Consider the following 27,789-nt stretch of genomic DNA (forward strand, 5'->3'; position numbering starts at 1 on the left):
CTACATTTTCTTGTTAGCCAGCTAAAACCTTTGTCCACAACAATTAAATGTATTGATAAACAAGAAATCACAATAATGGAAGTTTATCAAGAAATAAACAAATTATTGGGCAAATTTCAATGTAGAAAATCTGAAAGATTTCTCACATCCTTTGTACATGAGACTCTAAGAAAGCTTGGACAAGAGGGTGAAATAACTGTAGAACAATTTCATGTTTATGCTGACGTCTTCCACGACTCTTACATTGAGTATATTAAAGAATGGTGTTCACCATTTTTCATACCTTTTAAAGCATTTGACTGGGTTAATACTGAAAAAGGAGCAGCTACAGTGGAAGGATATTCAGAACTGTTGTGTTTTTGTTAAATGTATTGTACCAAATTTTGCTGTTGATGAAGACGAATTGTTCGATGAATTTTCATGTGCACAGAACTTCATAAAAAGTGAAGAAGGAGACAAAGAAAGTGTTAGTGCAACGTGGTGCAAAATATTTGCTTGTTTCAAAAGTAAAAACACTAACATGAAAAACATGATTCATTTGGTGGTGTTTTGTCTGGTAATTCCTGGGTCAAATGCTGCTGTGGAACGTGTGTTTTCGTTAGTGAACTCTTTGTGGTCACATGAAAAAAAAAAAAAACAGAATGAAAGTTGAAACAGTGAGGGCCTTGCTCATTGTCAAAACGCACTTTAATGGTGTATCGTGTACTGACTTTTATGATACAATTTCAAACGAAAATGCACTTCTTGTTAAAGTACATAAAAGTGAAAAGTACGGTGATAGTGTGGCAGAATAATTGTAAAAAGTGATTCGGGATCATCTAAGTGCACGTTGTAAAGGTAAACTTGTATGTGTATTAAACTTAGTCAATACAATATTTATGTCCCGTTTTTTTCCTTCATTGTCCCACGTTTTTCACTAATTTATTTGAAATGTCCCCTTTTCCAATGAAAATGAAATGTTGTTGTTGTGGTCTTCAGTCCTGAGACTGGTTTGATGCAGCTCTCCATGCTACTCTATCCTGTGCAAGCTTCTTCATCTCCCAATATGTACTGCAGCCTACATCCTTCTGAATCTGCTTAGTGTATTCATCTCTTGGTCTTCCTATACGATTTTTATCCTCGACGCTGCCCTCCAATACTAAATTGGTGATCCCTTGATGCCGGCCGCGGTGGTCTAGCGGTTCTGGCGCTACAGTCCGGAACCGCGGGACTGCTACGGTCGCAGGTTCGAATCCTGCCTCGGGCATGGGTGTGTGTGATGTCCTTAGGTTAGTTAGGTTTAAGTAGTTCTAAGTTCTAGGGGACTTATGACCTAAGATGTTGAGTCCCATAGTGCTCAGAGCCATTTGAACCGTTTTTTTGATCCCTTGATGCCTCAGAACATGTCCTACCAACCGTCCCCTTCTTCTGGTCAAGTTGTGCCACAAACTCCTCTTCTCCCCAATTCTATTCAATACCACCTCATTAGTTATGTGATCTACCCATCTAATCTTCAGCATTCTTCTGTAGCACCACATTTCAAAGGCCTCTATTCTCTTCTTGTCGAAACTATTTATCGTCCATGTTTCACTTCCATACATGGACACCCTAATTTAATTCAGCGTGAATGCTGCCGAGGCCATTAGCTTTTCTATTTTTTTTTGTTACATTTAAGGCTGCTTTTAATTCTTTTACGTCTGTTTCATTTACAGAGTTATTATTAATTTTTGTAGAATAACTTTCTTTGCTATCGTCATCATACCATACATCTCTGTGATAATCTAAGCATTAATTCTTTGTTATTATGTTAATGTTCGGAGAATCTTTCTCCATTTTATTCATATTCTTCATAAGTTTAAACGCTATATCCTGTCTTCTGTGGATGTCGTGTTCAACGTTAGAAATTAATCTTTTCCGGGATTCACAGTGGTATCTTTTTATTGCTTTTATTCCTTTTCTGTATATAGCGAGTGACACAGTTATAAATAACCCGCCTCATTTCTGAATGAGAATGCAATACTTCGACTCTGAAATGAACAGGTACAACAATAGGCAGTTTTATGCAATAATCGGTTGTTAGCTTTCTTCTGTCAACTTTTCAGTTTATTTCATCAATGAAGTTGGGCGTTCCTGCATGTGAGCTGCAAAATGACTTTCTCGATAGAAGAATGAATTAAAACTGTGGAAGTGTATGTGACAAACAGGTTCGATTGAGAAAAATCGCGAAATTTTCTGGGTCAAGTATCCGGATAGAGGACTACCAGCAAAGACAGCAATATAGAGACTGTATAAAAACTGGTTCACCTATGGATCTGTACATAATGTAAAACGACAAGGAATTACTTCAGTTCGCTCAGCAGAAGTTGTTGCAGACATTCGCCAAAGAATTATTGAGAGCCCAAAGAAATCTGCACGTGAGTTGGTGCAATAGGCGCGTGTAAGTAGGAGATGACATCGGATGTCCAAAAATCTTACACTACTGGCCATTAAAATTACTACACCAAGAAGAAATGCAGATGCTAAACGGGTATTCATTGGACAAATATATTATACTAGAACTGATATGATTACATTTTCACGCAGTTTAGGTGCATAGATCCTGAGAAATCAGTACCCAGAACAACCACCTCCGGCCGTAATAACGGCCTCGATACGCCTGAGCTCGGATGGCGTGTAAAGGTTCAGCTGCCCATGCAGCTTCAACACGATACCACAGTTCATAAAGAGTAGTGACTGGAGTATTGTGACGAGCCAGTTGCTCCGCCACCATTGACCAGACGTTTTCAGTTGGGGAGAGATCTGGAGAATGTGCTGGCCAGGGCAGCAGTCGAACATTTTCTGTAACCAGAAAGGCCCGTACAGGACCTGCAACATGCGGTCAGGAATTGTCCTACTGAAATGTAGGGTTTCGCAGGGATCGAATGGAGAGTAGAGCCACGGGTCGTAACACATCTGAAATGTGCCGTCAATGCGAAGGTGACCGAGACGTGTAACCGATGGCACCCCATACTATCACGCCGGGTGATACGCCAGTATGGCGATGACGAATACACGCTTACAATGTGCGTTGACCGCGACGTCGCCAACCACGGATGCGACCATCGTGATGCTGTAAACACAACCTGAATTCATCCGAAAAAATGACGTTTTGCCATTCGTGCACCCATGTTCGTCGTCGAGTACACCATCGCAGGCGCTCCTGTCTGTGATGGAGCGTCAATGGTAACCGCAGCCACGGTCTTCGAGCTGATAGTCCGTGCTGCTGCAAACCTCGTCGAACTGTTCGTGCAGATGGTTGTTGTCTTGCAAACGTCCCCATATGTTGACTCAGGGATCGAGATGTAGCTGCACGATCCGTTACAGCCATGCCGACGAGATGCCTGTCATCTCGACTGCTAGTGATACGAGGCCGTTGGGATCCAGCACAGCGTTCCGTATTACCCTCCTGAACCCACCGATTCCATATTCTGCTAACAGTCACTGGATATCGACCAACGCGAGCAGCAATGTCGCGATACGATAAACCGCAATCGCGATAGGCTACAATCCGACCTTTGTCAAAGTCGGAAAGGTGATGGTACGCATTTCTCCTCCTTACACGAGGCATCACAACAACGTTTCACCAGGCAACGCCGGTCAACTGCTGTTTGTGTATGAGAAATCGGTTGGAAACTTTCCTCGTGTCAGCACGTTGTAGGTGTCGCCACCGGCGCCAACCTTGTGTGAATGCTCTGAAAAGCTAATCATTTGCGTATCACAGCATCTTCTCCCTGTCTGTTAAATTTCGCGTCTGTAGCACGTCATGTTCGTGGTGTAGCAATTCTAATGGCCAGTAGTGTATGAAAAGGAAGGAGGTTCCAGTAAGAGAGATTTTGTTTGTACACGCGACACATTAGCGGGAAGTGGTGCCGTTTCGACAACTGACGGTGCGAGGCCTACGAGAGAGGGAGAATTATTCCCGCCCAGAAGCGGAGGGTTTTGCTGCGCCGCGGAAGGCGGTTAGCCGGCCGCCTTGTTAGCGGTGGCTGGGGGTTGGCCGCGCGCCAGGGGCTGTTCCACCCCCGCAGAATTATTTAAGGCGCGGCGCGGGGGTGCCGCATCTGTGCCGCCGCCCGGCTTTCTCTCTCCGGCCGCGGCGCTCAATTCGGCGACTCAACTGCTCGGCCCCTCGGCGTTCCGGCTCTTAAATTAAATGCTGGAAGACGGGCAGCCAGGCGGCGGCTGCGCGTGAGGAGTTGGGGAGGAACTGTCCCCCACTGCGGTAGGTAGCTGGCAGGGGGCCGGGTATCGTGTGCTTACGTGCCGTACAGAAGTCTGAACACTGGACTAAAGCTAATGAGGTACTAGGGAAAAGTAAAGTATAAAACCCAAAAAAGAAGTCTGAAAATATGGAATGCAAAAATAACTAGCAAAATTAAACAAAATGAAAATGCTTATGACGCCTGTTTACAAACAAATCGAGCTCGGGTAAGGAGGAGAAATGCGTGCCGTCACGTTTCCGACTTTGATAAAGGTCGGATTGCAGCCTATCGCGATTGCGGTTTATCGTATCGCGACATTGCTGCTCGCGTCGGTCGAGATGCGATGACTGTTGGCAGAATATGGAATCGGTGGGTTCAGGAGGGTAATACGGAACGCCGTGATGGATCCCAACGGCCTCGTATCACTAGCAGTTGAGATGACAGGCATCGTATCCGCACGGCTGTAACGGATCGTGCAGCCACGTCTCGATCCCTGAGTCAACACATGGGGACGTTTACAAGACGACAACCATCTGCAAGAACAGTTCGACGACGTTTGCAGCAGCACGGACTATCAGCTCGGAGACCGTGGCTGCGGTTAACCCTTGACGCTGCATCACAGACAGGAGCGCCTGCGAAGGTGTACTCGACGACGAACCTGGGTGCACGAATGGCAAAACGACATTTTTTCGGATGAATCCAGCGTCTGTTTACACCATCACGATGGTCGCATCCGTGATTGGCGACATCGCGGTGAGCGCATATTGGAAGTGTGTATTCGTCATCGCCATACTGGCGTATCGCCTGGCGTGATGGTATGGGGTGCCATCGGTTACACGTCTCGGTCACCTTCGCATTGACGCCACATTTCAGATGTGTTACGACCCGTGGCTCTACACTACATTCGATCCCTGCGTAACCCTACATTTCAGCAGGATAATGCACGACCGCATGTTGCAGGTCCTGTACGGGCCTTTCTGGATACAGAAAAAGTTCGACTGCTGCCCTGGCCAGCACATTCTCCAGATCTCTCACCAATTGAAAACGTCTGGTCAATGGTGGGCGAGCAACTGGCCCGTCACAATACGGCAGTCACTACTCTTTATGAACTGTGGTATCGTGTTGAAGCTGCATGGGCAGCTGAAGCTTTGCACACCATCCAAGCTCTCTTTGACTCAATGCGCAGGCGTATCAAGGCCGTTATTACGGCCAGAGGTGGTTGTTCTGGGTACTGATTTCTCAGGATCTACGCACCCAAATTGGGCAAAAATCTAATCACATGTCAGTTGTAGTATAATATATTTGTCCAATGAATACCCGTTTATCGCCTGCATTTCTTCTTGGTGTATGAATTTTAATGGCCGAATAAAAAATACAGGGTGGCATTTAAAAAAGTCATAACGCTTTTCGTATCTTTGTAAAAAACAAAGCTACAAGGAACGCAATCATGCTGATTGATATCGCCCTGACGGGTAAACAATACTTGCTTGAAAAATTTTGTAATTTCCATCTGGACAAACAGTTATTTAGTATCAGTAATTAAAACTTCCGGGCTAAGGGGCCGTGGTCCAATAAAAGAAATACTTCTCCCTGACGTTTCGTTGCCAGCTGCGGGCAACATCATCTGAGGTGAGTCTATTTAGTATGTTGAAGGCCGGCCGGAGTGGCCGAGCGGTTAAAGGCGCTACAGTCAGGAATCGCACGACCGCTACGGTCGCAGGTTCGAATCCTGCGTCGGGCATGGATGTGTGTGATGTCCTTAGGTTAGTTAGGTTTAAGTAGTTCTAAGTTCTAGGGGAATTATGACCACAGCAGTTGAGTCCCATAGTGCTCAGAGCCATTTGAACCATTTGAGCGTGTTCAAGATAAATGGGACACTCTGTATATACATCACATTAATGTGACTGGTTCCTTTAGTGTTATTTCAATTATTCTAAAGTGAAATTGATGACAAAATACAACATTTTTGATTTTGGAAACAAATCGGTAAACGACTAAATACTCTCATACTGGGGAGCAGTAGTTGAAGTCTGAGGCTCCCCCTCCCCACTCTCTGTGTCTCTCTCACTCACTCTCTCTCTCTCTCTTTGTCGCACACGCACGGAGACAGTTTCTACGAGGGCAGTTCAATAAGTAATGCAACACATTTTTTTTCTCGGCCAATTTTGGTTGAAAAAACCGGAAATTTCTTGTGGAATATTTTCAAAAATTCCCGCTTCGTCTCGTATAGTTTCATTGACTTCCGACAGGTGGCAGCGCTGTACGGAGCTGTTAAAATGGCGTCTGTAACGGATGTGCGTTGCAAACAACGGGCAGTGATCGAGTTTCTTTTGGCGGAAAACCAGGGCATCTCAGATATTCGTAGGCGCTTGCAGAATGTCTACGGTGATCTGGCAGTGGACAAAAGCACGGTGAGTCGTTGGGCAAAGCGTGTGTCATCATCGCCGCAAGGTCAAGCAAGACTGTCTGATCTCCCGCGTGCGGGCCGGCCGTGCACAGCTGTGACTCCTGCAATGGCGGAGCGTGCGAACACACTCGTTCGAGATGATCGACGGATCACCATCAAACAACTCAGTGCTCAACTTGACATCTCTGTTGGTAGTGCTGTCACAATTGTTCACCAGTTGGGATATTCAAAGGTTTGTTCCCGCTGGGTCCCTCGTTGTCTAACCGAACACCATAAAGAGCAAAGGAGAACCATCTGTGCGGAATTGCTTGCTCGTCATGTGGCTGAGGGTGACAATTTCTTGTCAAAGATTGTTACAGGCGATGAAACGTGGGTTCATCACTTCGAACCTGAAACAAAACGGCAATCAGTGGAGTTGGCTCCGACATCGACCAGTGGAATGGTACCGTGCAGGCATACAGGCCCTCATTTCAAGGTGGCGTAAGGCCGTAGCATTGAATGGAGATTACGTTGAAAAATAGTGTTGTGTAGCTAAAGGACTGGGGAATAACCTGGTGTATTTCAATGCTGAATAAAACAACCCCTGTTTCAGAAAAAAAATGTGTTGCATTACTTGTTGAACTGCCCTCGTAGCTGCGAGCCCCAAAAGCCTCGCTGTGTTTGGCGCATGCGCACAGTTTGTCTTCCCCGCAACGTTTACCCCCATCAGCCCAGCAGCATGCACCGTGCCGAACTCTCTGCTTTTACCTGCTATCTCGTATCCCGTATCCGGTCCCTCCACGGCACTACTTTGAAGCCAGGCAGTGCTCAATGTACGTGTATTTGTGTGTGTGTGTGTGTGTGTGTGTGTGTGTGTGTGTGTGTGAGTGTCTGTTTGTGTGTGTGTGTGTGTGTGTGTGTGATTTCACATTCACTTTCAGTTTCCGCGTCGCCAGCTCCAACGAGCAGCCGCGTGGCCGGAGTATTTGCAGAGAGAAGCGTAACGGAACACAACTGTACGGAGCACGGTTTCGATTTAAAACAAAGGGACCGCCGCGAACCTCTGGCGGTGGGCCAACGCCGCGGCGTTCCGTAACGACACCTGCGACCCGCTCCTAGACAATGCGTCCCTGGTCTGCGTTACAACCCCTGCCGATTACGCGGATTTCCTAAGTGTTGCTTTATCCAGAAATAGATTTCCCAGTACAGTTTCTGGTCGGTTATGTAAGGCGAGATCGTTTACTGGAAACTATGCTTACCCTCTCAGGCCGGCCGGTGTGGCCGAGCGGTTCTAGGCGCTACAGTGAGGAACCGCGCGACCGCTACGGTCGCAGGTTCGAATCCTGCCTCGGGCATGGGTGTGTGTGATGTCCTTAGTTTAGCTAGGTTTAAGTAGTTCTAAGTTCTAGGGGACTGATGACCTCAGAAGTTAAGTCCCATAGTGCTCAGAGCCATTTGAACCATTTTACCCTCTCACGCTGGACTGAATTTCGGTCCACGTACCTACGCCTACAAATACAGCGTGTTTAAATAAAACCGGCCAAGTGTGGCTACGTACACCAAAGCGCCAAAGAAACTGGTATATGCTTGCGAGACGTGGTACTTAGGGAAAGAAGGAAAAAGTGTGGAGGGGGCCACAGTAAACACATACACTTTATTTGAGGAAATAATTTTCAACAACCATTTTAAAGGTATTTACTACACTGATGGCTGAAGACCTTACTAAGAAAGAATTAAAAATTATTTTTCGGCAGAAGGCCTCGAGCAACTTCAGAATACTCAACAGCTGAAGGCCTGAATTAGAGGTGAGGAAAACAGTCACACGTTAGCAAATACTAAGATATTTTCTTCTTAAACAATCAAAAAACTGTAACAAGCTAAAGTAACGGCTGAAGGCCTTATTAAGAAAGAATTGTAAATTATTTTCGATTTGTTATTACAAATTTAAGATTTTCATTGGACTCACGCTCGTAAAAGGAGACGTGTCAGTAGACAAGCAGTAACAGCACAGTCGGTGTTGAGAGCTCAGTAAGTTGTAAAGTGACAGACCCGGATGTAGGGGGAAGGCAAACTGGGGTATCTGCTCTGGGCGGCAATTTCACGGGCACCCATTCTTGTTCCTGGAGAAAAAAAAAAAACTCTTTTCACAAAGCCCTAGCATCCAACGCACGTTGGTCTATCCATTGCTCATACGATTTTGAAAGCGTCAAAAAAATGTTCATATGTTTGTGAAATCTTATGGGACTTAACTGCTAAGGTCATCAGTCCCTAAGCTTATCCACTAGTTAACGTAAATTATCCTAAGGACAAACACACACACCCATGCCCGAGGGAGGACTCGAACCCCCGCCGGGATCAGCCGTTGAAGGCCACAACCAGTGCTACAAAGGCTGAAGGCCTGAATTACAAGTCAGGATGCCAGTTACACGTTAAAAATACTAAAATCCTTTTAAAACAATCTTAACAAACTGTAACAAGCTATAGTGACGGATGAAGGCCTTATCCGGACAGTTGAAAATCATTTGTCGGCTGAAGATCACAAGCAATTTTACAAACAATTAATGGCTGAAGGCCTGATTAAGAAAGAATTCAAAATTATATGTCGGCTGAAGGCCACAACCAGTGCTACAAAGGCTGAAGGCCTGAATTACAATTCAGGAAGGAAATTACACCTTAAAACATTAAGGTAAATTTTAAACAATTATGTCATTTGGACCAAGTAAGACGGAGTGATCCACAGACATTGTTCTGTGGATCAACCTGAGGAAGGTCACTCCAGCAGTGAGACTGGCAGCCAACAGTAATGTTCACCTAAGGAGGGCAACTCAAACCAGAGACGGATTAAACGCCGATCAGCCCTCTTACCAGGTCCACCTAACGCCAGATAACCAGTACAACGATGGAATGTTTCAGGCGACGGCGAAGTGACAATCAGCATTGCATCTCCAGAATCCGGTGTTTAACACACCAAAAGGCAGAAGGAAGCACTATGACCAAGGTAGGCAAGGCAAACAATTATCCATACCCCAATCGAGGAAGCTTCCAAATTACACGCCATACTGGACAGCATCGGCAAGACGAGGAAAAGTACACTGCCGCAAATTACGCTAACCTCCAGGCTAGGTAACTGGGACGAGAGAGGCAATTCTGACGTTACGGCTAATAATGGAAACAAGGCTAAAGAAAAATCAAGACACTTTCATAAGATTTATCGACCTGGAAAAAGCGTTCGACAATATAAAATGGTGCAAGAGCTGTTCGAGATTCTGAAAAAAGTAGGGGTAAGGTATAGGGAGAGACGGGTCATATACAATATGTACAACAACCAAGAGGGAATAATAAGAGTGGACGATCAAGAATGAAGTGCTCGTATTAAGAAGGGTGTAAGATAGGCTGTAGCCTTTCACCCCTACTCTTCAATCTGTACATCGAGGAAGCAATGATGGAAATAAAAGAAAGCTTCAGGAGTGGAATTAAAATACAAGGTGACAGGATATCAATGATACGATTCGCTGATGACATTGCTATCCTGAGTGAAAGTGAAGAAGAATTAAATGATCTGCTGAACGGAATGAATAGTCTAATGAGTACACAGTACGGTTTGAGAGTAAATCGGAGAAAGACGAAGGTAATGAGAAGTAGTAGAAATGAGAACAGCGAGAAAGTTAACATCAGGATTGATGGTCACGAAGTCAATGAAGTTGAGGAATTCTGCTACCTAGGCAGTAAAATAACCAATGACGGACGGAGCAAGGAGGACATCAAAAGCAGACTCGCTATGGCAAAAAAGGCATTTCTGGCCAAGAGAAGTCTACTAATATCAAATACCGGCCTTAATTTGAGGAAGAAATTTCTGAGGATGTACGTCTGAAGTACAGCATTGTATGGTAGTGAAACATGGACTGTGGGAAAACCGGAACAGAAGAGAATCGAAGCATTTGAGATGTGGTGCTATAGACGAATGTTGAAAATTAGGTGGACTGATAAAGTAAGGAATGAGGAGGTTCTACGCAGAATCGGAGAGGAAAGGAATATGTGGAAAACACTGATAAGGAGGACAGGATGATAGGACATCTCCTAAGACATGAGGGAATGACTTCCATGGTACTAGAGGGAGCTGCAGAGGGCAAAAACTGTAGAGGAAGACAGAGATTGGAATACGTCAAGCAAATAATTGAGGACGTAGGTTGCAAGTGCTACTCTGAGATGAAGAGGTTAGCACAGAAAAGGAATTCGTGGAGGGCCGCATCAAACCAGTCAGTAGACTGATGATCACAGAAAGAGAGAGGCAATAAGATACCGCTGGTTGCACTTCATCAATAATAACACCAAATTCAAACTAATATCGAGCACCCCCCCCCCCCCCCTGAACCATGGACCTTGGGGTTGGTGGGGAGGCTTGCGTGCCTCAGCGATACAGATGCCCGTACCGTAGGTGCAACCACAACGGAGGGGTGTCTGTTGAGAGGCCAGACAAACGTGTGGTTCCTGAAGAGGGGCAGCAGACTTTTTGCAGTTGTAGGGGCAACAGTCTGGATGATTGACTGATCTGGCCTTGTAACACTAACCAAAACAGCCTTGCTGTGCTGATACTGCGAACAGCTGAAAGCAAGGGGAAACTACAGCCGTAATTTTTGCCAAGCTCATGCAGCATTACTGTATGGTTACATGATGATGGCGTCCTCTTGGGTAAAATATTCTGGACGTAAAATAGTCCACGATTCGGATCTTCGGGCGGGGACTACTCAGGAGGACGTTGTTATCAGGAGAAAAGCACAACTTGACTAGAAGAAGGGATCGGTTGGTACGGTATATTGTGAGGCATCAAGGGATCACCAGTTCAGTACTGGAGGGCAGCGTTGAGGGTAGAAATCGTAGAGGGAGACCAAGAGATGAATAAATTATAGCCGGCCGAAGTGGCCGCGCGGTTCTGGCGCTGCAGTCTTGAACCGCGAGACCGCTACGGTCGCAGGTTCGAATCCTGCCTCGGGCATGGATGTATGTGATGTCCTTAGGTTAGTTAGGTTTAACTAGTTCTAAGTTCTAGGGGACTAATGACCTCAGCAGTTGAGTCCCATAGTGCTCAGAGCCATTTGAACCAATAAATTATCAGAAGGATGTATGTTGCAGTATTGTACTGGGAGATGAAGAAGCTTGCACAGGATAGAATAGCATGGAGAGCTGCATCAAACCAGTCTCAGCACTGAAGACCACGACAACATCAAGCACCAGAAGGTGGCTAATAGCTTCCACCAATGTGACGCTCCACTCGTCGTGGTTGGTCTCACCGACCCTGGGAGTAGCAATACACAAACAACAGCAAGATCTCGAACAGTGGAGATTTCACTATTGGATGAGGTCCACTCAACTTCAAACGTCCTGGGTTCGGTCGTCGGCTACAGCCCCCTTGATCCGACAGTGCCAGCGGTCCCGGCCTGCCGTCGTGCTGCAGAGCTCCTCGCTGCTCCGTCCGAAGCCCAACCGCCTGACACACACGACGACCCGGAAATACAAGCAGCCCCACTGAAGGTAGTACCACAGTACTGGCTATCGATAAGCGCTGCTGCTGCCACTCGCAGACAAACAGTACTAGCAAAGTCAGTGGCGCCATTAACACAAAGAAGGAAACGAGACGCCTCTACTGCTGTTACAAAATGCCAAGTATGAACGGCAAGAACGCGAGCCGCACACGGCTCAGCATGTGTATTCAAAAAATGGTTCAAATGGCTCTGAGCACTATGCGACTTAACTTCTGAGGTCATCAGTCCCCTAGAACTTAGAACTACTTAAACCTAACTAACCTAAGGACACCACACACATCCATGTCCGAGGCAGGATTCGAACCTGCGACCGTAGCTGTCGCTCACTTCCAGACTGCAGCGCCTAGAACCGCACGGCCACTCCGGCCGGCGCATGTGTATTCAAATACAGAAATATGTAAACAGTCACAATAAATTGCTGCGGTCTGCAATGCCTACGAGGTGTGGCTAGAAAAAAACCGGACTAGTACTGGTGAAACAATAAAACGAATGCAATAAGGCTGAAAGTCGCGTGGCCTGTCACGTGACTCTCGCTCCGCCTACTGCTCGAGTTTCATCTGCCTCCTGCACTCAGTCTGCCCGTGGCGTCTGTTTTAAGTAGTTGACGTTTTGTCTGTGCGTCGGAAAATGTTGAGTGTACAGAAAGAACAGCGTATTAACATCAAATTTTGGTTCAAACTAGGAAAATCTGCAAGTGAAACGTTTGTAATGTTACAACAAGTGTACGGCGATGATTGTTTATCGCGAACACAAGTGTTTGAGTGGTTTAAACGATTTAAAGATGGCCGCGAAGACAACATTGATGACACTCGCACACTTTGTTCATGTTGAAACTTTCATGAAGAATCTGCCTAACACTTTCCTTGTCAACTCCTGTTAACTGAGACACTGCTCTGATTGTTAAACGGCGATCTTGTCGAACAAGTTTACCGATTTTTTAAATGTTTCCATCAGTGTTTGCTGACAATGGTCTGCCAGTGCGAGTGTCATCACTGGTGTCTTCGCGGCCATCTTTAAATCGTTTAAACCACTCAAACACTTGTGTTCGCGATAAACAATCATCGCCGTACACTTGTTGTAACATTACAAACGTTTCACTTGCAGATTTTCCTAGTTTGAAACAAACTTTGATGTTAACACGCTGTTCTTTCTGTACACTCAACATTTTCCGACGCACAGACAAAACGTCAACTACTTAAAACAGACGCCACGGGCAGACTGAGTGCAGGAGGCAGATGAAACTCGAGCAGTAGGCGGAGCGAGAGTCACTTGACAGGCCACGCGACTTTCAGCCTTATTGCATTCGTTTTATTGTTTCACCAGTACTAGTCCGGTTTATTTCTAGCCACACCTCGTATATAAGACAACAGTCTGGCGTAGTTGTCAGGCCAGTTACTGTTGCTACAATGGTTGGTTATCAAGATTTAAGTGAGTACGCCCGTGGTGTATGGGACACAGCATCTCTGAGATAGCGATGAACTGGGGATTTTTCCCTATGACGATTTCACAAGTGTAGCGTGAGTACCAGGAATCAGGTAAAACATCAAATCTCCGACATCGCTACGGCCGGAAGAGGATTCGGCAAGAACGACCAATGACGACTGTAGAGAATCGTTCAACGTGACGGAAGTGCAACCCTTCTGTAAATTGCTGCAGATTTCATTGCTGGGCCATCAACAAGAGTCAACGTGCTGACCATTCAACGAAACATCATCGATAGGGGCTTTCGGAGCTGATGACTGCACCACACATAGCCTTGCATCTTGCATGGCTGTTGATGACTGGAAACATGTTGCCTGGTCTGACGAGCGGATTGTATTACTTTGTTATGAACTGTTATAGAAGCTGTACATGTGATAGGCATAGACTAAGGGAAAGGCTGTTATGTGGGGCGACCAGTTTGCAAAGGACCTGCAGTGCTAATGCCTCTGCGCCCCAGTAGGTGTGTGGCCTTACGCCGATCACCACTACGTGGCAGTGGCGTCATTTTCACAATAGCACGGCACTTTACTTCATCGTATCTCAGCCAGTTTAGCACGAAACATTTGTAAATTATCTACACAAACCTTGATCATCAATCATTCTACCTGTTGCCGAAAACCAGGTCAGAATACCTACAGGAGTTCCTGAAATTTTTTTACAGATTACTGACACAGTGTAAATTTTTGATGATAAAAAATATAATAAAATTGTAAACAGCCGAACAGTTTCAATGGATAAAGAATTCTTTTCCTAGGTTTCAACAAATTTAAATTTGTCTTCTTCAGAAGGTGGCAATTTTACATTAGTAAGGATTAATGTGCCATCGCCGTTTTTACAAATGTCGGCATAGATCCATTTGTCAAAATTAAAATATAGCCCTAGAAATAGGGTTTGTCACGTAAATATAAATTAGTGCATGGATGTTGCAGAGATCACAACATGTACAAGTTTAACTTTATACCCACTAAGCGACTTTACAACACCGAGCGAGGTGGCGCAGTGGTTAGACACTGGACTCGCATTCGGGAGGGCGACGGTTCAATCCCGCGTCCGGCCATCCTGATTTAGGTTTTCCGTGATTTCCCTAAATCACTCCAGGCAAATGCCGGGATGGTTCCTCTGAAAAGGCACGGCCGACTTCCCTCCCCGTCCTTCCCTAATCCGATGAGACCAATGACCTCGCTGTCTGGTCTCCTTCCCCAAAACAACCCAACGACTTTACAACTCAGCAAGCAGTAAAGGAAACAAAAGAAAAGTTCGGAGTAGGTATTAAAATCCATGGAGAAGAAATAAAAACTTTCCGGTTCGCCGATGACATTGTAATTCTGTCAGAGACAGCAAAGGACTTGGAAGAGCAGTTGAATGGAATGGACAGTGTCTTGAATGGAGGATACAAGATGAACATCAACAAAAGTAAAACGAGGATAATGGAATGTAGTCGATTTAAGTCGGGTAATGCTGAGGGAATTAGATTAGGAAATGAGACACTTAAAGTAGTAAAGGAGTTTTCCTGTTTGGGGAGCAAAATAACTGATGATAGTGGAAGTAGAGAGGATATAAAATGTAGACTGGCAATGGCAAGGAAAGCGTTTCTGAAGAAGAGAAATTTGTTAACATCGAGTATAGATTTAAGTGTCGGGAAGTCGTTTCTGAAAGTATTTGTATGGAGTGTAGCCATGTATGGAAGTGAAACATGGACGATAAATAGTTTAGACAAGAAGAGAATAGAAGCTTTCGAAATGTGGTGCTACAGAAGAATGCTGAAGATTAGATGGGTAGATCTCACAACTAAAGAGGAGGCATTGAATAGAATTGGGGAGAAGAAGGGATCGGTTGGTAGGACATGTTCTGAGGCATCAAGGGGTCACCAATGTAGTACTGAAGGGCAGCGTGGAGGGTAAAAATCGTAGAGGGAGACCAAGAGATGAATACACCAAGCAGATTCAGAAGGATGTAGGTTGCAGCAGCTACTGGGAGATGAAGAAGCTTGCACAGGATAGAGTAGCATGGAGAGCTGCATCAAACCAGTCTCAGGACTCAAGACCACAACAACAACTTCTACCCATTTTGGAGAAAAAGGGGTCTTAAACAGTTGGATAGACATATAGAGAGGCAACAAATATTTATCATGACTGCAAAATTGTTAGGAATATAATAGAAGCAAAAGGTATTTTTATAGTTACGAACATAAATTCAATAATAACATCACGAGGTGGGTCAGGTCATGCCACCCAGACCCCCCCCCCCCCCCCCCGGAAAGATTAACACCTCACCCAAATGGCATTCCAGGACAGATCTACCACCTTTTCGGCTCTGGCACGACAGTGGAACAGTGAAAGACATCGTACAATATCAGAGGTGACAGCAGTCTGTCGCCGTTTATTACGGCACAGATTACATACGCGTCGTCTACTTTTCTGCCTATCTTTGACGAATGTGCAGGGATAACATGACACAGTGTTGTCGGACGAATCCAGGTTCTGTTTGTTTGAAAATGATGGCCGCATTTTGGTTCGTCCCAGACACGGGGGATCGGCATCACAGTGACTTTATTTGCACACGACATACAGCGCCAACTCGAGGCCTTATGGTGTGAGGTGCCGTTGGGTACAACCACAGATCACAGCTGGTGTGTGTCCAGGTCACTGTGACCCGTGTGACCTGCGTGAATGACATCCTGCGACCTGTAGCCACACCCTTTCTGCACATCATCTCTGACGCCATTTTTCAGCAAGACAATGCACGACCACATGTTGGTGCACAAACACGTGCCTTCTTGGTGTCACAGGATGTCAGCCTTTTGTTCTCGCACCACCAGATCACCAGACTTGTCGCCAATCGAAAATGTGTGGGATTTGGTGTGGATGCAGCGCTATGGCCCTATGCCGACCACCACAGATGAACTTCGGAACCAGTATAGATGGCTAAACTACAGGACGCCATCCGCATTTTATACGCGGCGATGCCATCACGCATAGAACAAGTTATCAGGGCTCATGGCGGACCCTGCGCCTACTAGGCATTAATCGAGTAATACCGACTACTGTTCTTCCCACGTTCAGGTCCATTACGTTTCTTTATGGCCATACGTCACCAGTATGGCTAGCAACGTCCTTTGTAAATTACACTCCTGGAAATGGAAAAAAGAACACATTGACACCGGTGTGTCACACCCACCATACTTGCTCCGGACACTGCGAGAGGGCTGTACAAGCAATGATCACACGCACGGCACAGCGGACACACCAGGAACCGCGGTGTTGGCCGTCGAATGGCGCTAGCTGCGCAGCATTTGTGCACCGCCGCCGTCAGTGTCAGCCAGTTTGCCGTGGCATACGGAGCTCCATCGCAGTCTTTAACACTGGTAGCATGCCGCGACAGCGTGGACGTGAACCGTATGTGCAGTTGACGGACTTTGAGCGAGGGCGTATAGTGGGCATGCGGGAGGCCGGGTGGACGTACCGCCGAATTGCTCAACACGTGGGGCGTGAGGTCTCCACAGTACATCGATGTTGTCGCCAGTGGTCGGCGGAAGGTGCACGTGCCCGTCGACCTGGGACCGGACCGCAGCGACGCACGGATGCACGCCAAGACCGTAGGATCGTACGCAGTGCCGTAGGGGACCGCACCGCCACTTCCCAGCAAATTAGGGACACTGTTGCTCCTGGGGTATCGGCGAGGACCGTTCGCAACCGTCTCCATGAAGCTGGGCTACGGTCCCGCACACCGTTAGGCCGTCTTCCGCTCACGCCCCAACATCGTGCAGCCCGCCTCCAGTGGTGTCGCGACAGGCGTGAATGGAGGGACGAATGGAGACGTGTCGTCTTCAGCGATGAGAGTCGCTTCTGCCTTGGTGCCAATGACGGTCGTATGCGTGTTTGGCGCCGTGCAGGTGAGCGCCACAATCAGGACTGCATACGACCGAGGCACACAGGGCCAACACCCGGCATCATGGTGTGGGGAGCGATCTCCTACACTGGCCGTACACCACTGGTGATCGTCGAGGGGACACTGAATAGTGCACGGTACATCCAAACCGTCATCGAACCCATCGTTCTACCATTCCTAGACCGGCAAGGGAACTTGCTGTTCCAACAGGACAATGCACGTCCGCATGTATCCCGTGCCACCCAACGTGCTCTAGAAGGTGTAAGTCAACTACCCTGGCTAGCAAGATCTCCGGATCTGTCCCCCATTGAGGATGTTTCGGACTGGATGAAACGTCGTCTCACACGGTCTGCACGTCCAGCACGAACGCTGGTCCAACTGAGGCGCCAGGTGGAAATGGCATGGCAAGCCGTTCCACAGGACTACATCCAGCATCTCTACGATCGTCTCCATGGGAGAATAGCAGCCTGCATTGCTGCGAAAGGTGGATATACACTGTACTAGTGCCGACATTGTGCATGCTCTGTTGCCTGTGTCTATGTGCCTGTGGTTCTGTCAGTGTGATCATGTGATGTATCTGACCCCAGGAATGTGTCAATAAAGTTTCCCCTTCCTGGGACAATGAATTCACGGTGTTCTTATTTCAATTTCCAGGAGTGTATTTAGATGGGATCATTGGGGCAGGGCACACAGAAAACAGGTTTGGAATGTAGTGGGTGCAGTGGCGCGAAACAATTCGCGTCCACAACATGCAAAAGGCTGCCTTAAAAGCTAGCCAGTGAAAACGATTGTATTTCCATCTCTGTGTTCGTAGTACGTAACTGCAAATACGGGGGTTGGAACTTTAACAGTGGCAACTATTTGTTTACAGCTCGAACAAAATAGATACGAGTTTCAAACTTTTACTGACCTTCAAAGTAGTCCCCAGAAATGTGGAAGTCGTAGGATTCTCTTAGCAGTGCCAGTTGTGTTGACAGTTCGAGCGGCGCGGTCTATTGCCCGACGAATTTGTAGCAGTTCTGAAGCGAATGCCGTGAAGTGCTTCCTTCAATTTACAAATCGAGTTGAACTCACGAGGGCTTAAGTCATGGGAGTGCAGTAGGTGGTATATCACTTAGCAGCCCCATCAGTCAAACAAAGCAGTAACAGCTTGCGCTGAACGTGCTTGAGCATTGTCCTGCAAAATGGTGGTCAGGTCATGCAGAAAGTGCCATCACTTCTGTCTCTACGCTGTTCATTCGTGGAACACAACTCACGACCAGCTTAGAGACAGAAGTGATGACACTTTCTGTAGGAGCTGACCATCATTTTGCAGGACAATGTTCAAGCACGTTCAGTGCAATCTGTTACTGATTTCCAGAATGACATTTTCACTCTGCAGCGGAGTGTGCGCTGATATGAAACTTCCTGCCAAGTTAAAACTGTGTGTACTGGCGGAAGTAAAGCTGTGAGTACGGGGCATGAGTCGTGCTTGGGTAGCTCAGTTGGTAGAGCACTTGCCCGCGAAAGGCAAAGGTCCCGAGTTCGAGTCTCGGCCCGGCATACAGTTTTAATTTGCCAGGAAGTTTGTTACTGATTTGTTTGACTGATGGGGCTGCTAAGTGCTATACCACCTACTGCACTCCCCTGAATTAAGCCCTCGTGAGTTCTACTAGATTTCTAAACTGAAGGAAAACACTTCACGGCATTTGCTTCAGAACTGCTACAAATTCGTCGGTGGGCGTCATCTGCCAGTCTGTGTAGTGCCAACAGTAAAATTCGGAGTCGGTGGTATTGTGGTGTGGTCGTGTTTCTCGGGGCCTGTACACATTGTGGTTTAGCGTGGCACCATCACAGCACAGGCGTACTTTGATGTTCTAAGCACCTCCTTGGTTCCTACTGCTGAAGAGCAATACGGGGATGGCGACTGCATCCTTCATCACGATCTGTTCATAATGCTCGGCCTGTGGCGGCGTGGTTACACGACAATAACATCCCTGTAATGGACTGGCCTGCACAGAGTCCCGATCTGAATCGTATAGAACAACCTTTGGGATGTTTTGATTCGACTTCGTGCCAGGCCCCACTGACTGATATCGATACCTCTCCTCAGTGGAGCACTCCGTCGTGAATGGGCTGCCATTCCTGAAAAAACCTTCCAGCACCAGATTGAACCTATGACAGTGGAAGCTGTGATCAAGGCTAAAGGTGGGCCAACACCATACTGTATTCCAGCATTAGCGAGGAAGGGTGCGACGAACTTGTAAGTCATTTTCAGCCAAGTGTCCGGATACTTCTGATCACATAGTGTATGTAGGACCCAACCACTGGGACCTAGTGCCTAGGCTGTCGCTACTCGACAGCGCCCCCTAACAAGAATGTTCAAATGTGTGTGAAATGTTGTTGATAATTCTTCCGGGTTATATGGCCGTGGTCCATGGAATACTTCTATTCCAAACGTTTCGTCCAATACTACGGTGGACATCTTCAGAGGTATGGCTGGTCCTCCTGATTCCTGCCGATTGAGGAGTCGGAGAGCGGCCTAAATACCGAGGAAAGTGGGCGAAGGGATAGTTGTTCTTCCATCTGATGAAGGCAATGCCACTGTGGTGATGAACAAAGAGGACTACAGAAGTAAGACTTTGGATCTATTAGTGGCGGGACATTACAATAAACGTAGAAGAGACCTGACGGCTGTTATTTTGAGGAAAAGTAATACGTTGATAAAGTCTTCTACTTCCATTCCACAGAAGGATAAAAAAGTTTTGCTAAGGAGTGAAGCTAAGTGTCGCAGACTTTATGGTTTACCTAAAGTTCACAAGCTGCTTACAAGAATAATATATAGAAGAATGGAAAAGAAAATTGAGAATGCGCTAGGTGAGGATCAGTTTGGCTTTAGGAAAAGTAAAGGGACGACAGAGGCAATTCTGACGTTACGGCTAATAATGGAAGCAAGGCTAAAGAAAAATCAAGACACTTTCATAGGATTTGTCGATCTGGAAAAAGCGTTCGACAATATAAAATGGTGCAAGCTGTTCGAGATTCTGAAAAAAGTAGGGGTAAGCTATAGGGAGAGACGGGTCATATACAATATGTACAACAACCGAGAGGGAATAATAAGAGTGGACGATCGAGAACGAAGTGCTCGTATTAAGAAGGGTGTAAGACAAGGCTGTAGCCTTTCGCCCCTACTCTTCAATCTGTACATCGAGGAAGCAATGATGGAAATAAAAGAAAGGTTCAGGAGTGGAATTAAAATACAAGGTGAAAGGATATCAATGATACGATTCGCTGATGACATTGCTATCCTGAGTGAAAGTGAAGAAGAATTAAATGATCTGCTGAACGGAATGAACAGTCTAATGAGTACACAGTACGGTTTGAGAGTAAATCGGAGAAAGACGAAGGTAATGAGAAGTGGTAGAAATGAGAACAGCGAGAAACTTAACATCAGGATTGTTGGTCACGAAGTTAAGGAATTCTGCTACCTAGGCAGTAAAATTACCAATGACGGACGGAGCAAGGAGGACATCAAAAGCAGACTCGCTATGGCAAAAAAGGCATTTCTGGCCAGGAGAAGTCTACTAATATCAAATACCGGCCTTAATTTGAGGAAGAAATTTCTGAGGATGTACGTCTGCATTGTATGGTAGTAAAACATTTACTGTGGGAAAACCGGAACAGAAGAGAATCGAAGCATTTGAGATGTGGTGCTATAGACGAATGTTGAAAATTAGGTGGACTGATAAGGTAAGGAATGAGGAGGTTCTACGCAGAATCGGAGAGGAAAGGAATATGTGGAAAACACTGATAAGGAGAAGGGACAGGATGATAGGACATCTGCTAAGACATGAGGGAATGACTTCCATGGTACTAGAGGGAGCTGTAGAGGGCAAAAACTGTAGAGGAAGACAGAGATTGGAATACGTCAAGCAAATAATTGAGGACGTAGGTTGCAAGTGCTAGTCTGAGATGAAGAGGTTAGCACAGGAAAGGAATTCGTGGCGGGCCGCATCAAACCAGTCAGTAGACTGACGACCAAAAAAAAAGAAAGTTCACAAAATAAATCTTCCTCTGGAACCCATTATTAGTGCGATTGACTCCCCTGCTTATCAAATATCTAGGTATCTAGCTACTCTTCTCCAACCATACATTGGTAAGACTGATGCTCATGTGAGGGATTCACGTCATTTTATTGAGAAAATTGAAGGTCTAACCTTGGCTCCTGAAGACATTCTGGTCAGTTTTGATATTGTATCTCTGTTTACTATGATTCCGCTCAATGAAGTTATGGTTTACATAACGGAAGTTTTCCCTGAAGATTTGACCGCTCTGTTTGGACACTGTCTCACATCTAGCCAGTTTCAGTGGGATGAGGAGTTTTATGAGCAAGTGGATGGTATTGCCAATTTTTACATGGAGAAATTTGAACAATTAGCGTTGAATAAAGCAAATAAGAAACCATGTAGTTGGTACCGTTATGTACACGACACATTAGTAATTTGGACACACGGTAAAAAAGCCTTAGACGAATTTTTTGATTATCTTAGTAGCATAAACCCTAAAATTCAGTTTACCATTGAAGTGTAAAAAGACCAGGCTATTTCGTTTCTCGATGTGTTAGTCATGAGACAGACCGATGGCAGTCTAAAACATAAAGTGTTTCGGAAGAGAACACATACTGATAGATACTTACATAAGAACTCCAATCATCACCCACAACAAAAAAGAGGTGTAATCAAACGTTTAGTGGACAGGGCAAAACGGATTTGTACGCCGGAACATCTGGATACGGAACTGAATCATCTGAAACAGGCCTTCGAAAAGAATGGGTACTCAAACGAAGAAACTAATAGAGTGTTAAGACCTAATTACAGAAGGCCAAAGGACAAGGACGGTACACAGCAATGGAAGAACACGGTGTCTTTACCTTTCATTAGTAAGGTTACAGATCGAATTGGCAAAATTTTGCTGAAACATAAAGTGAAACCGGTATTCAAACCTACCAGAAAAATAGGACAAGTACTTCGTTCTGTTAAAGACAGAGCGCCACCATTATCATCTAGCGGTGTGTATAAAATTCCGTGTACCTGTGGCAAGGTCTATATCGGTACTACGAAACGAAGTGTGAATACGAGGGTAAAGGAGCACAAAAGTCTTTGCCGACTGGGAGAAATAGATAAATCGGCCGTTGCGGAACATGCACTTCAGTCAGGTGACCATGTAGTTAAGTTTTCTGAAACTACAGTTTTAAGTGCTACCGCGAACTATTATCCACGACTGTATAGGGAGGCTATTGAAATTTATAAACATGAAGATAATTTTAATAGAGAAGAAGACGCCTTGAAATTAAGCGAGATATGGACAGTGGCGTTACAGAATCGATAAGTGATTTTTATCTATGACGGACTATTGCCGATAGTTACATTTTATCTTTGACTAGTTTTCTCTCTGCTACTATGTGCAAGCTAGACCACACCCACTTTCCTCCGTATCTAGGCCGCTCTCCGACGCCCGACTCGTCAGTCGGCAGGACTCAACAGGACCAGTCATACCTCTGAGGATGTCCAACGTAGTATTGGACGAAACGTTAGGAATAGAAGAATTCCATGGAACACGGCCATATAACCCGGAAGAATTATCAACAACAGTACCATCCGGTCGTGAAAGCCTTCATTGTATGTGTGTGAAATCTTATGGCACTTAACTGCTAAGGTCATCACTCCCTAAGCTTACACACTACTTAACCTAAATTATTCTAACAAGGGAACCTCCCCATCGCAACCCCCCTCAGATTTAGTTATAAGTTGGCACAGTGGATAGGCCTTGAAAACTGAACACAGATCAATCGAGAAAACAGGAAGAAGTTGTGTGGAACTATGAAAAAAAAATAAGCAAAATATACAAACTGAGTAGTCCATGTGCAAGATTAGCAACATCAAGGACAGTGTGACCTCAGGAGCGCCGTGGTCCCGTGGGTAGCGTGAGCAGCCGCAGAACGAGAGGTCCTCGGTTCAAGTCTTCCCTCGAGAGAAAAGTTTTTTATTTTCAGTTTATGTGACAAACTCTTACGTTTTCATCACTTTTTTGGGAGTGATTATCACATCCACAAGGAAACCTAAATCGGGCAAGGTAGAAGAATCCTTTTACCCATTCGCCAAGTGTGCAAGTTAGGTGGGTCGACAACATATTCCTGTCATGTGACGCAAAAAAATGGTTCAAATGGCTCTGAGCACTATGGGACTTAACTACTGTGGTCATCAGTCCCCTAGAACTTAGAACTACTTAAACCTAACTAACCTAAGGACATCACACACATCCATGCCCGAGGCAGGATTCGAACCTGCGACCGTAGCAGTCGCGCGGTTCCGGACTGAGCGCCTTAACCGCGAGACCACCGCGGCCGGCACATGTGCCGCACATGCCGTCACCAGTGTCGTATAGAATATATCAGACGTGTTTTCTTGTGGAGGAATCGGTTGACCTATGACCTTGCGATCAAATGTTTTTGGCTCCCACTGGAGAGGAACGTCCTTTCGTCTACCAATCGCACGGTTTTGCGGTGCGGTTGCAAAACACAGACACTAAACTTATTACAGTGAACAGAGACGCCAATGAACGAACGGACACATTGTAATTTTGCGAAAATAAATAAAGTAAACTTTTCACTCTAGGGAAGACTTGAACCAAGGATCTCTCGTTCCGCAGCTGCTCACGCTAACCACGGGACCACGGCGCTTCTGAGTTCACACTGTCCTTGATGTTGCTAATCTTGCGAATGGACTACTCAGTTTCCATATTTTGCTTATTTTTTCATAGTTCTACACAACTTCTTCCTGTTTTCTCGATTGATCTGTTTTTCAAGGCCTATCCACTGTGCCAACTTTAAATCTGAGGGGGGTGCGATGGGGAGGTTCCCTCGTAAGGACAAACACACACACCCATGGCGAAGGGAGGACTCGAACCTCCGCCGGGACGAGCCGCACCCGCTAACAAATGTTCCCAGATTTTTCGGCTGAAGGACGCTGCGCTGGAGAGCTGGGAGCCGTCTGGGACAGGTAACTGTTGAGAGGTGACGTCAGCGTGGAGTGAGGATGGGGGAGGTAATGGTGGGTGGTGGAGGGTGGGATTGGGGAGGAGAGGCCGCGTGCGAGATGACAGGTGATCGCTCGGTACGGGCGGTGCCTGGCGTGTGTGGGGGTGGCTGAGGGCGTTAAAGGAGGGCGGGTGGAGGGGGAAGGGGGCGGGCGGCCGGAGAGCAAACAAGGCGAGGGCGCCGCCGCCAATATCGACCTGGGCGGTCGCGGGTCGCAGGACACGCCATATCGACCTCGGAGCTCGGTGATTCCCCGAGCTGCTGCCGCCGCGATAGACAGATAGCGCTTATCAGGCGGAGAGGCCGGAGGTCAGCAGTAGGTGGCGGAGGGTGCTTTCAGCCTGTCAACACCCGCCTAGGAGGAATCCGCAGCGGAAAGGCCGGCTGGCGATTACACTGATGTAACGGCCCGGATGTCAAGTGAATTGAGATTTCTGTACAAGCTTTCTACGCTGTTAGCATTAAGCAGTTATTATTTAAGTAATTTAGTATCTTAATATGTAATTACACAGTCGCCTCTTTAGATTTGTGGAAGGAATTGACTTTCGCTTTTACACTGATGCACTTGAAACGTCCTCTTGGAAAAACTTATAAATGACTGTGCTTAAACTGACACACAATATTTTTAGCGCAACGCAATCTTTCAATAATCCCTACAAAAGAATGGCCCTGACTAGCATTAACCTATACCTTTCACAAATCACTTAGGTACCTCACAAAAATCTTCGTTACTCGAACTACTGCAATACAGCGAGCGCCACTACTGCCAGCAAAATAAAAGATTCAAACTACTGAAGGCACTAACTACTGATAGGCATAGTTAGTAAATGAAAGATTTTGATAGAGAACAATGTATTTACCTTAATAGTGTTCAAAAGTCATAATATATATAGCAGTTCATGACATCCCGCCTTACAAATTTACTGTCTCTGATGGACACACGCCCAGTTCGTCCGCTCTCCCCACATCCACCACTGCTGGCGTCTCACCTCCAACTGCGCAACGCTACGCGCAGTTCACACCCAACTGCCCAACACTACAATAGCAAATTCCAACAACGCAAACCAACCACAGACTTCACACAGCACAGCCAGAGATTTTCATACAGAGCGCTACGTGGCGTTACCAACATAAAAACCTAAACAGCCTACTTACACAGTTACAATCAATCCCCATTTTATCATACACGCCTTCTGATCAGAATTATCCGGACACTTCTGTCTACTGCGGAACTGAACACTTGGTGCGACCATATGCGAACCTGAGCCAGTATACGAGGGTGACTCAAATGAAAACCTTAAATATTTTTTTTAATATCATTTATTGTGCAGAAGTGGTACAAAGCTGTATCACTTTTCAAAATAATCTCCCCCACGCTCAATGCAAGTCCTCCAGCGCTTACAAAGTGCATAAACTCCTTTAGAAAAAAATTCCTTTGGTAGTACGCGCAACCACTCATGCACCGCGTGGCGTACCTCTTCATCAGAACGGAACTTCTTTCCTCCCATTGCGTCTTTGAGTGGTCCAAACATATGGAAATCACTTGGGGGCAAGGTCTGGTGAGTATGGTGGATGAGGAAGACACTCAAAATGCAGGTCTGTCATTGTACCAACTGTTGTACGGGCAGTGTGGGGCCTTGCATTGTCATGCTGCTAAAGGACACGAAGTAATGGCCGCTATCGACAGGGGATCTCCCCCAAGTTGATTCCGTGTTTCTAGATTTCCGGAAAGCTTTCGACACCGTTCCTCACAAGCGACTTCTAAACAAGTTGCGGGCCTATGGGCTATCGTCTCAGTTGTGAGACTGGATTGGTGATTTCCTGTCAGGAATGTCGCAGTTCGTAGTAATAGACGTCAAATCATCGAGTAAAACTGAAGTGATATCAGGTGTTCCCCAGGGAAGCGTCCTGGGACCTCTGCGGTTCCTGATCTATATAAATGACCTGGGTGACAATCTGAGCAGTTCTCTTAGGTTGTTCGCAGGTGATGCTGTAATTTACCGTCTAGTAAGGTCGTCCGAATACCAGTATCAGTTGCAAAGCGATTTAGAAAAGATTGTTGTATGGTGTGGCAGGTGGCAGTTGATGCTAAATAACGAAAAGTGTGAGGTGATCCACACGAGTTCCAAAAGAAATACGTTGGAATTCGATTACTCGATAAATAGTACAATTCCCAAGGCTGTCAATTCAACCAAGTACCTGGGTGTTAAAATTACGAACAACTTCAGTTGGAAAGACCACACAGATAATATTGTGGGGAAGGCGAGCCAAAGGTTGCGTTTCATTGGCAGGACACTTAGAAGATGCAACAAGTCCACTAAAGAGACAGCTTACACTACACTCGTTCGTCCTCTGTTAGAATATTGCTGCGCGGTGTGGGATCCTTACCAGGTGGGATTGACAGAGGACATCGAAAGGGTGCAAAAAAAGGGCAGCTCATTTTGTATTATCACGTAATAGGCGAGAGAGTGTGGGAGATATGATACGCGAGTTGGGATGGAAGTCATTAAAGCAAAGACTTTTTTCGTCGCGGCGAGATCTATTGACGAAATTTCAGTCACCAACTTTCTCTTCCGAATGCGAAAATATTTTGTTGAGCCCAACCTATGTAAGTAGGAATGATCATCAAAATAAAATAAGAGAAATCAGAGCTCGAACAGAAAGGTTTAGGTGTTCGTTTTTCCCGCGCGCTGTTCGGGAGTGGAATGGTAGAGAGATAGTATGATTGTGGTTCGATGAACCCTCTGCCGAGCACTTAAATGTGAATTGCAGAGTAGTCATGTAGATGTAGATGTAGACACCTGCTGACAGCAATCCACGTCGCTTTGATTTGATTGCAGGCCGCAGATGATTTTTTAGGAGATCTGCGTACGATGCACTTGCGACAGTGGTCCCTCTAGGCATGTAATGCTCCAAAATGACTCCTTTTTCATCCCAAAAGAGAGTCAGCATAACCTTCCCTGCTGATGGTTCTGTTCGAAACTTCTTTGGTTTTGGTGATGAGGAATGGCGCCATTCCTTGCTCGCTCTCTTCGTTTCCGGTTGGTGGTAGTGGAACCAGGTTTCGTCCCCAGTAACGATTGTCGAAAGGAAGCCATCACCTTCTCGTTCAAAGCGCCGAAGAAGTTCTTCTCAAGCGTCAACACGTCGTTCGCTGATTTCAGGAGTCAGCTGCCGTGGCACCCATCTTGCAGACAC

At 46.1% G+C, this 27,789-nt stretch overlaps 1 protein-coding gene and 1 non-coding gene across 2 annotated transcripts in view; both read left to right on the forward strand.

Moving 5' to 3' along the window:
• Positions 1 to 27,789, forward strand: part of LOC126108235 (uncharacterized) — an 839,799-nt gene that overhangs the window by 670,251 nt on the left and 141,759 nt on the right. The gene's annotated exons all lie outside the window — the stretch shown is intronic.
• Trnas-cga (transfer RNA serine (anticodon CGA)) lies at positions 18,985 to 19,059 on the forward strand. Its single transcript has one exon. It is a non-coding gene; the product is annotated as a tRNA-Ser (tRNA).

This window comes from Schistocerca cancellata, chromosome 11 (assembly GCF_023864275.1).
Source record: "Schistocerca cancellata isolate TAMUIC-IGC-003103 chromosome 11, iqSchCanc2.1, whole genome shotgun sequence".
NCBI lineage: Eukaryota > Metazoa > Arthropoda > Insecta > Orthoptera > Acrididae > Schistocerca > Schistocerca cancellata.